Raw genomic sequence first — 10,803 nt, 5'->3', positions numbered from 1 at the left:
GCCAGCCTCTCTTTCCACTTCAACGTTGCCACGCGACGCGCAGCACGCCTCCATCGGGCGACGACAGACAGACGGGGCACACTTCCCCGACCCAAAGATTGCGCCCTGCGCCGGTACACCGCGGCCAGGACCTCGGCCTCGTACTCCCACGGAAGGGAACCGGCGAGGGCGCAAGCGACCTCCGTCGAAATGGTGCGGTAGCCCCGCACGACCCTCACCGCCAGCACCCTCTGAACCCTCTGCAAGAGGGCCGCGTTGCGAGCGGAGAGCGTGGGCGACCAGACGGGAGCGCCGTACAGGGCCATACTCCGCACCACTCCCAGGTAAAGACGCCGGACCGACTTTCCTCCTCCTCCAATGTTAGGGAGCAAGCGGGCTAAGGCACCCGCCGCCCCGAGCAATTTCGGGACCAGCACATCAAAATGCCGGTCAAAACTCCACCTGCTGTCCAGCACGAGCCCCAAATATTTAAGTTGGGACCGGACAGCGATCGCAGTCCCTCCGATAGTTATACTCGCGCCGGGAGGAGGCCCCTTCCGAGCCGGGTGAAAACACACGGCCTCAGACTTGTGCAGGGCGACCTCCAGGCCGAGCTTCCTTATTCTGGCTACGACCGTTGCCACCGCAGCCGCAGCCAGAATCGACGCCGAACGGTAGTCGTCTCCGCGGGCCGTCACCAGCGTGTCGTCGGCGTAGCAGATGACCTGCACGCCACGCAGGTTAGCCCCGCGGAGGACCCAGTCGAACCCGACGTCCCACAGGAGCGGACCCAGAACCGACCCCTGCGGGACACCACACGAGACCGCTTTGTGTCCCCACCCCCTCCGTTCGGGGAAGACCACAGCCCGCCCTGCGAGGTAATCCTCGATCAGGTTCCGGAGACCGGTGGGGACGCGGTGAAACCTTAACGACTCCAGGATCGTGCTCCAGGGGATCGTATTGAAGGCGTTGGATATGTCTATAGACACCGCCAACAACACGCCTCCCCGGGAGCACGCCTGGTCGGAGAGGTCGCGGACGCGCTGGACCGCGTCCAAGGTCGAGCGACCCCTCCGGAACCCGTACTGAGAGTCGGCCAGATTTGGCCCGACATTTTCAAGGTGCCGCACGAGGCGACCGGCAACGACGCGCTCGAGAAGCTTGCCGGCCTCGCTCAGCACGACTATTGGGCGATACCCCGATGGCTGGTCTCTGGGGCGCCCCTCCTTGGGGATGAGGACCAACCGACCCGTCTTCCATTCTTCCGGGAACCTGCCCTCTCGGAGGCACCTGCTGAGCAGCCCTCGGAGGACAGGTCCCAGACCACCCTCAGTTTTTAATGCCAGCGCCCAGGCCCGATTCGACAGTCCATCGGGACCTGGCGCCGTCCTCCTCGCCTTCATTTTTTCGATGGCTGCACCAAATTCCGCCGGCGACACCTCCTCCTCTTCTGCACCAATCTGAGCTCCGGTTGTCGGTGTTATCATGACGGGGGGAACGAAGGGAGTTCCAGGTGCGTCCGGAAACAGTCCCCCAATCACGTGCCGAACGATGTCAGGCGGCAGGGTGCTCGTCGCGGGCGGGGCCCAAGAGCGCATTGTGCTCCGCGCGAGGCGATACGGTCGCCCCCACGGGTCGCGGTCCAGCGTCTCCAAAAGCTCCTTCCACGCTGCCTCCTTCGCCTCTCCAATGGCGACGCGCAGGGCCCGCACGTCCTCCCGGTACTCCTCGTACGCCCGGTCCTCCTCTTCCTCGTCCCGGCGCCTCCGACGACGAAGGTGTTGATATTTTCGGCGACTACCGGCGCATCGGCGTCGCAGGCCGGCAATCCCCTCGTTCCACCAGTAGACTTGGCGCCTCGGTGCGTACGCTCGGACGCGGGGCATGGCGTAGTCGCAGACTCGCGACATCGCCTCGCGCAGCCGCTCCGCACCCTCGCGCACGTCCGCCGGCTCGCCCAGGGAGTCCAACCGCCAGGCCTGGACGACGGCCGCCTCCTGCAGCCGCTCCGTGTCGAGGCGCTTCAGGGCCCAGCGCGGGCCCTCCACGTCGCCACCAAAGGGCAAAGTCGTTACCGAAGAAGACTCCGGGGCCGCGGCCACACGGAAACCAATGTAGCGGTGGTCGGAGAGCGTCTCCACGTCGACCAACACCTCCCAACCGCAGACGCGGCGCGCGACGTCGGGGGTCGCAAAAGACACATCCACCACGGACCCACCCGAACGACGGACGCATGTGTTCTCGGCGCCGCGGTTGAGGACAACGAGACCGCTCCCGACCAACCACTCCTCAGTCTCCCGTCCCCTGGGACAGGTGACCGGGGAACCCCAGGCGGACGACTTCGCGTTGAGGTCCCCGAGAACGAGCGCGCGCCTTGAGCGCGACCTCCCCACGACCTGACCGAGTTCGTCGAGAAAGGACTCGAATTCGGCGAGCGGCCGGTTGGGGGAGAAGTACACCCCGACGACGAGCAGGCCCGCCCAGAAGACTGCGACGAAGCCCCGACCCCTCTGTACGACGTCGAATTCGGGCGGAGCGCCCACCGCTGACCGACGCTGGACCACGGCCACCAGGCCGTCAATATCTCCCGCCCAGTCGGGAACCGAAGGGACCCGATAGGGCTCGGCGACGACCGCCAGATGGGTCAACCGCTCCGCCATGCTCTGGATCAGCAGGTCCTGAGCTCTGGCGGAGCGATTGAGGTTGCCCTGTAAGATATGACACGGGCTGCTGGTCATTGTTCGTCGTCCATTGGTGTCGCCGTAGCCGTACCGGGCTGACTCCGCCGTTTCTCTTCGGCGGCGCTGCTCCTCTGTTGCCTTTGTTTCGGGGGCTTGGCGCAAGCCTTGCCCCCGGAGACGTGCGCTGCAGGCCTACCGGCGCCGGCGCAGATTGTACAGTGCGGGGTGAGCGCGCAGCCCGCAGACTTGTGGCCGGTCTGGCCGCAGCGGTAGCACTCACCACTGCGGTCCACCGACGATGGGCAGCGGGCACTCACGTGGCCCAGTGCGTGGCAGCGGTAGCACTGCAGGCGCCTCGCCTCGAGGAGTTGCGCGCGAAGGACGCTCCACCCGATCCGCAGCTTGTTTACGGCCAATATTTTTTTGACGCCCGCTATGGGGCATCTGACCAAGACCTGGCCAGTGCCTCCGGGGCCCATTTTTATTTCCCCAACCTTCACAACGTCGGGGGGGCACTCTCCAATCCTGGCGACCTCGGCAACAAGCTCTTCCCGGGATATTGATTCGTCGAGGCCGCTCAGTCTGACAGCGGCCGTTATTGTCGGCCTCGAGACGACAATGCTGTCCGAGGGCAAAACCTCCCGTAATTTCTCCGCCAGCAAATCAGCTTTTTCGTTCTGGTCGGCGCCGTCTACGACCAATACTTTTGCTCCCGTCACTGCAGAGCGTATCCGCTGGATAGGGATCCCCAGCTCTGCCGGATCGATCTTAGCCCTAGCCTCGGCGAGGACTGACCGATACGTGACTCCACGCTCGACGGCCTCCGGCTGCAGCTTGACAATGACCGCCTGCGAGCGCGGTGGCCGGAGTCTCTTCTTCTTTTCCTTCAGGGGCGGTGGAGCGGGGACGGTGCCGGTCGCCGTTGCCGTCCTCGGCTTGGCGCCTCTTCGGGCTACCGTCGTCCAGGCTTCCGTCAGAGCAGCTGGGGCGGGGGGGAATGTCCGTGGTTCTGGTTGAGCCGGCTGCTGCCTGCTTTTCGGCGCCTTCTTTTTCTGCGGGCCACCACCGTTGGGTGCCGCCGTCGCGACCGCAGCTGTTGGTCCGGGCGTCGGTATTGATTCTGCTGCCGTTGGTGGTATCGGCGTCTTTTCTTGACCGCGGCTTCTCCTGTGGTCTGCGGCCAGGGGTGGTCTCATCCTGGGCTCTGGAGGCAGTCGCGCTTCCAGCCCAGAGAGGCGCGCATCCAGCATGGTGCCGACCGCACGCATGATGCGCTGGAGGCGCCGCTCCTCCTCGTCGTCGCTCCGTTGGATCGGGGCGGGGGCGGGTACGGGGGCGGGGACGGCTGCTGGCGATCCCACGGCCTGGGCCAGGCGCGCCATCTCCGACCTCATGTCGGCGATCGCATTCTTGAGGTGCAGGATCTCGGCCTCCTGCCTCCTGCAGAGCTCCTGCAGCCTCTTCGTCTCACCGTCGGTAGTCCTTGCTGCCATCTCTTCCTTGGCCTCCCGAATGGCGGCAGCCATCTCCTTCAGGGCACGTACGTATGTGCCCTTCAGGTTCCCAGACTTGGCCGCGATTGCTACGGCCAGCTTCGCGGACTCGTCTAGTCGGCGTTCGGGGTCGAGTGTTGGTTCCCCCGTGCTGCCCGCGACGGCGTCCTCCCTCACTCGCAGCTTTCGGACACTCTCGGTGACCTCTCTCTCGGCGCGCAGCGCCAGCTCCTCTCGTTGGGCCTTCACATACGCCTCCTTGGCGGCGGCGAGGCCAACGTACTGCCCGGTTGTGGGCGGTCTTCCTCTGCCCCTCTTTGACGGGGTCTTGGAGGCGGCTCTTCCGGCTGAGCACGCCGTCTCTTCACCGGAGCTGCTCTCTGAGCACTCCGTGCTGGAGCCCTTCAGCCTCTTTCTTCGGCTTCCAGTCAGTGACGAACGGCCCGAGCTGGCCGTCGCCATGCTATCGTCCGACAAGACGTTTGCTGCTTCGTTGTCCTTCACGGACCCTCCTCGACGTTCTTTGTTTTCTCCGTCCTTCGCGGACACCCTACCACCGTCCTTCACGGACCTCTTCGAACAGTTATTGCCCCCCCCAGAAGACGAGGGGCAGCGTGCGGCCGATCGCTCGGCCGCACGGAGGGATTCTCCCCCCGCGGAGCGGGAGGTACCCTCCTGGGGTAATTCTTCTTTATAACTGGACATTTTTTCATTATGTTAGTTCCTGTTTTTATTCGCCAGGGGTACGGTCCCCTGGGACGCCCTCGCGACTGGTCTCCCACCAGCCATGCATCCCATCGCCGGGCGCCAGAGCTTAAGATTGGGGTATTTTTTATAGAGGTTTACGTCCTCGCAGCCCCGTACCTCGCGGCAGCGGCCCCCGTTCCCCACACGGTGAGGATTACGGGTTGGCCGGCAGTCCATCGAGTGCAACGAGCAGCACGACAGACCACCGCCCTACGCTCGAGTGAGCACCAATCCACGAAGCCACGCCGGTATACCGGTACCCCCCTCTGGAGGGCGTTCCCCTGTAGCTGTGCAGCCGGGGACATGGCGACCAGCGGCCGGAAGAAGCGCAAACAACGCCGGCTCGCTTTCTCAACGACGAAGGCAGACCAAGAGCGGCCCGCCACCTCCGGTGGGTCACGCCGAAAATAGTTCGGACGTGGCCCCAAAACAAAAAGATGAAAAAAAGAAAAAGTAAAACCAATAAGACAAATAAAACAAAAGAAGGCAAAACAAACAGAAAAACAAAATAACATAAAGGGGAAGATAAAAACGAAGGGGGAAAATGGGAACGAGGAGGCCTAGGCATCCCCAGAAGAAACACCCTTCAGCCAGTGAAGGGCGTGGAGAGCCCGGAACCCCCCGTGCTGGTTTTGGTCCGCGTCGCTCAATCTCCCCCGCCGTGACACGACGAGAAAGAAGGAGCGATACCCCTGGGAGTGTGACTGCTCCCAGAAGCCCGTTATCCGCCACCTACGGACGCGCCCGGTGGAAGTCCAGCAAAACTCCCCCACAGACGGAGCCCCCGGCCACGCTGACTGCGCGCCGGGGGGCCCGCCCAGGTCCCGGGAACCTAACCTAACCTAACCTAACCTAACCTAACCTAACCTAACCTAACCTAACCTAACCTAACCTAACCTAACCTAACCTAACCTAACCTTTTTTTTTTTTTTTTTTTTTTTTTTTTTTTTTTTTTTTTTTTTTTTTTTTTTTTTTTTTTTTTTTTTTTTTTTTTTTTTTTTTTTTTTTTTTGGTATCGATGGGAAATCCCAGTCTTTACGGATACCCGGCCGACGGGGGTCGGACCGGGTTATGTCGGACTCCGCGCCTCCGGTGGAAGAAAGAGGAAGAAGTCGCGAACCGAGGTCCGTGCCCTCGACCAATTAGTCCACGGAGACTACGCCTTGAGAAAGGCGCGCTGGGCTAAGTTCAGCTCGCGCCGAACCCGCCCAGCTTAACGACTACCGACTAAAACCCAACGAGCTCCTTCCTTTCCGGCATAGGGGGAACCTACGATACCGCAGGGAAACGCGCCCCGCAGGCCCCCCACACCGAACCTAACCTAACCTAACCTAACCTAACCTAACCTAACCTAACCTAACCTTTTTTTTTTTTTTTTTTTTTTTGGTATCGATGGGGAATCCCAGTCTTTACGGATACCCGGCCGACGGGGGTCGGACCGGGTTATGTCGGACTCCGCGCCTCCGGTGGAACAAAGAGGAAGAAGTCGCGAACCGAGGTCCGCGCCCTCGACCAATTAGTCCACGGAGACTACGCCTTGAGAAAGGCGCGCTGGGCTAAGTTCAGCTCGCGCCGAACCCGCCCAGCTTAACGACTACCGACTAAAACCCAACGAGCTCCTTTCTTTCCGGCATAGGGGGAACCTACGATACCGCAGGGAAACGCGCCCCGCAGGCCCCCCACACCGGCTCCCAGCCTGACGAACGGCGGGATCAACGTCGGCCATTGCTGACCGCAACTTCTTCGTGAGGTAGGCACCGGAGCCACAGCGCCCTATACCCTCACCACCACAACTGGACTATCGTGTCGAGCATCAGGCGCCCCCGCGCCCGGTGCCCGACGGTCCTTACGGGAGCTGAGCGGGGGCCCTTCGCCCGCGCCGCCCACCCCGTCTCCTTCGCCTGATCGCGACTGAGTTTGGATCGCACTCCCTCTCTCGCTCCTCCGTTTCGCGGAGCGTCATTACCAGGTCCGCATAGTCGGCCATCGCTCTCCAGCAACGCTCGTCCTCGACCATGCGGGACACTACGACCGGTAAACTTAAGTCTGCCCCGAGCACCGCGACGAGTGACTGCCGCGGATACTCCCACCTCGGGCACGCTTCGAGGGCGTGCTGCGCGTCGTCGTCTGGATGCCCGCACTGGTGGCATCCGGGATGGGGCTCTCTTCCGATCCGCCACAAGTACCTCCCGAAGCAACCATGCCCCGAGAGGACCTGCGTGAGCCGGAAGTCAAGCACGCCGTGACGCCTGTTTATCCAGGCCTCCAACACGGGCACCAGGGCTGCGAGGGTGCGCCGCCGGGTTTGAGAACCGCGGTGGATCTCCTCAGCAGCCAGTCTCTCTTTCCACTTCAACGTTGCCACGCGACGCGCAGCACGCCTCCATCGGGCGACGACGGACAAACGGGGCACATTCCCCCGAGCCAAAGACTGCACCCTGCGCCGATAGACTTTAGCCAAAACCTCTGCTTCGTACTCCCACGGAAGGGAGCCGGCAAGGACGCAAGCGACCTCCGTCGAAATGGTGCGGTAACCCCGCACGACCCTCACCGCCAGCACCCTCTGAACCCTCTGCAAGAGGGCCGCATTGCGAGCGGAGAGCGTGGGCGACCAGACGGGAGCGCCGTACAGGGCCATACTCCGCACCACTCCCAGGTAAAGACGCCGGACTGACTTTCCTCCTCCTCCAATGTTTGGGAGCAAGCGGGCTAAGGCACCCGCCGCCCCGAGCAATTTCGGGACCAGCACATCAAAATGCCGGTCAAAAGTCCACCTGCTGTCCAATACGAGCCCCAGATATTTGAGATGGGACCGGACAGCGATCGCAGTCCCTCCGATGGTTATGCTCGCGCCGGGAGGAGGCCCCTTCCGAGCCGGGTGAAAACACACGGCCTCGGAAACCTAACCTAACCTAACCTAACCTAACCTAACCTAACCTAACCTAACCTAACCTAACCTAACCTAACCTAACCTAACCTAACCTAACCTAACCTAACCTAACCTAACCTAACCTAACCTAACCTAACCTAACCTAACCTAACCTAACCTAACCTAACCTAACCTAACCTAACCTAACCTAACCTAACCTAACCTAACCTAACCTAACCTAACCTAACCTAACCCAAACCTAACCTAACCCAAACCTAACCTAACCCAAACCTAACCTAACCCAAACTAAACCAAACCTAACCCAACCCTAACCTAACCCAAACCTAACCTAATCCTATGTGCTTTGTCAACAACTTTGGTTCTTCTACGGATCTCTGATTACTCTGATTACTGGTTTGATTTCGTAGAGAAACACCAAGCATAGCTCTCTCCGTATGTCAGTCTGCGACACTAAGCTTCTGATAAAGATCCCTTTTGAAGCACCACGTCTCGGAACCATAAGTCATCACTGGTAGCACACATTGATTATACACCTTTGTCTTTAGGTACTGAGGGATTTTGGTCTGAGCTGGGCAATTGTCGTCAGTTTATTGGCGTAAACGCGACTCTTGAGGTACCCCCACAGGAAAAAAAAAAAAAAAAAAACCAGTGGCGTGAGATCTGGGCTCCGAGGAGGCCATGGAATGTCCCCTCGACGCGATATCAGTTTTCCATTAAACATTTCGTTAACAACTGCCAAAGACTCATTGGATGTATGGGATGTCGCGCCATCTTGTTGAAACCAGGTCCTGCTGTTATAGGCTTCAAAATTATGCAGTTGTGGAAAGAAAAAGTTACGTAACATTGCTGTGTAGCGATCAGAATTTACTGCTGGGGATCGCGCCGTACAGACACCGCGACTACGCTTACATTCTCCTCCGTTCTTATAGACCTTGGACGCCCCGCAGGTTTTTCATTTAATGTCGAACCCGAAGACTCAAACTTTCTGACCCACAATCTGATCACACTTTCACTCGGACATTGGTTTAAATCATGTAAATTAAACTTAGAACGAAATAAACGCCGCGCAATAGTGCCCGAATCGCCATTTTTGTAATACGCTTTCACACAAAAAGCACGCTGCTCACCGGTAAAACGCTCCATGGCAACCTAACCCAAATTTCCGAGAAACAAGGAACCTATCCCCACTACCCGCACCCCGCTCCCGCTTTCCTGTCGCGAGTAATGTGATTTTGAAATTCGCACGCCATTCTGGCCCAACCTGTATAAGCAAAAAAAAAAAAAATATTTTCGGAATGGCCACCTTTGGCTTTTATACAAATCTTTATTCTGTTTGGCCACAAATCTATGGATTCACGCACTGTTTCCAAGGGAATTTTCGCCACTGGTTGCTCAAAAAAAAAGGTCACCGTGTCGTTTAGAGCAAACCACTAAGTCCTCTAAAATTAACCATAATTTGAAGTCTAAAGGGTTGAGGTCTGGGTTGGATGAGGGCCAGTCTTCGGCTCTTGGAACGCTGGTATCAAGCCAGACTTGGATAGCTCGTGCCTTGTGACCAGGTGCAGAGTCCTGCTGGAAAGTACAAGTTATATTTTTAGAAAGTGTATTGCTGAGAGGTTTCACAACATGAGCCATGACTGTATTTTGAAAAGCTTTGGCTGAAGTTTTCACTCCTTATTCACAAAAATGCAGTTTGTGACTCCTTGATAAGACACGCCCCAGCAAACTATCACTGACGCAGGATGATGACCACGTTGTACGTTTCCGACCATTTGAGCAGCTTCTTTAGAACTGTGAGCGTACACTTTATAATTTTGCTTATTGTAATGTTCTATATTCGTGAATATAGAACCGAACCTGCGTATCGCGACAGAAGGCTTTTTGATCGATTCACTCTCTTTAATTGTAAATATTTATTTAGGGCATATCCTGTATATCGACAATATTCTGAGCTTCAGGTCTTGTTTTATATTTCGCGACCGACTCCTAGCGGGAATCTTCATTTCTCGCGTTCAATTTTTATCTTTCTAATGGAGTTTCGACGAATTCTGGGTTTAACAACATTAACAGCCTTCGACAGACGAAGTATCTGTTGATAGTACGATATACGAACATGCGGCTGATACCAAGCTTTTGAAGTGTCTGGCTCCATACCCATTTTGTGCATGGCGATCACTGCAATCCTATTTTCTTTAACACCCCATTTCATATTGTAATTTGATAATGAACACGAAAAAATATGTAAAATGGCGCAAAATCGAAAGAAGCTTTTAAAATAATATACCCACGTGTTCTAAATTCCAAAAAATTAAAAAGTTGAAAAAAAGAAGTTTTTAGAATTTATGGTCAGACCAAATACATTTATCTACAACTTCAGGAGTTCCCGACAGTTATTACGGTGGGCTTAGCATAGAAATTAAGCATGACTTTCATTTTATCCATATTCATTTTAAGGCCCACTCGTTGAGAAACTCTATTGAGGTCACCGAGCATCTGCCCTAAATCTTGAAGCGACTCAGCTATGACCACTATATATTAATAATATATAATACAACATGACAATACGTGGCGCGAATTTAAAAAAAAAAAAAAAAGTGTGTATGTGTGTGTGCAAGTCACACACGGTAGACGTGAAACTTATAAAAAAATAAAAATAATCGCAAGGGTCAACCACTCACACGCAGTGCAATGGCGCAGCCTCACCCTGGGGGGAACCACCTGCATGATCACGGTATCCCTACACCAAGTAAGTATGACGTAGCAAGAGAAATACGAGAAATAGGAACTGTGTAACATCCCGTCACCGCGGTTCAGGAATTGTTGAATTTACGTGCAGCGACTTCTGTTGATAACAAAGTAAATATAAATAATTGTAAAGCATCTTTTATAGTATGAGGTAGCGCCCTCTGTAAATTTATATTATAACTTCACGTATAACGTTTTCTATCTCATTCTCTCGCCGGCTGAATCCTATACATTTATGTATTTGTGTCTCTATGGACTTATTTTTTCG

The sequence above is a fragment of the Bombyx mandarina genome, chromosome 19 (assembly GCF_030267445.1).
Source record: "Bombyx mandarina strain Sakado chromosome 19, ASM3026744v2".
NCBI classification, from domain to species: domain Eukaryota; kingdom Metazoa; phylum Arthropoda; class Insecta; order Lepidoptera; family Bombycidae; genus Bombyx; species Bombyx mandarina.
Note: the sequence above shows the minus strand (reverse complement) of the source record.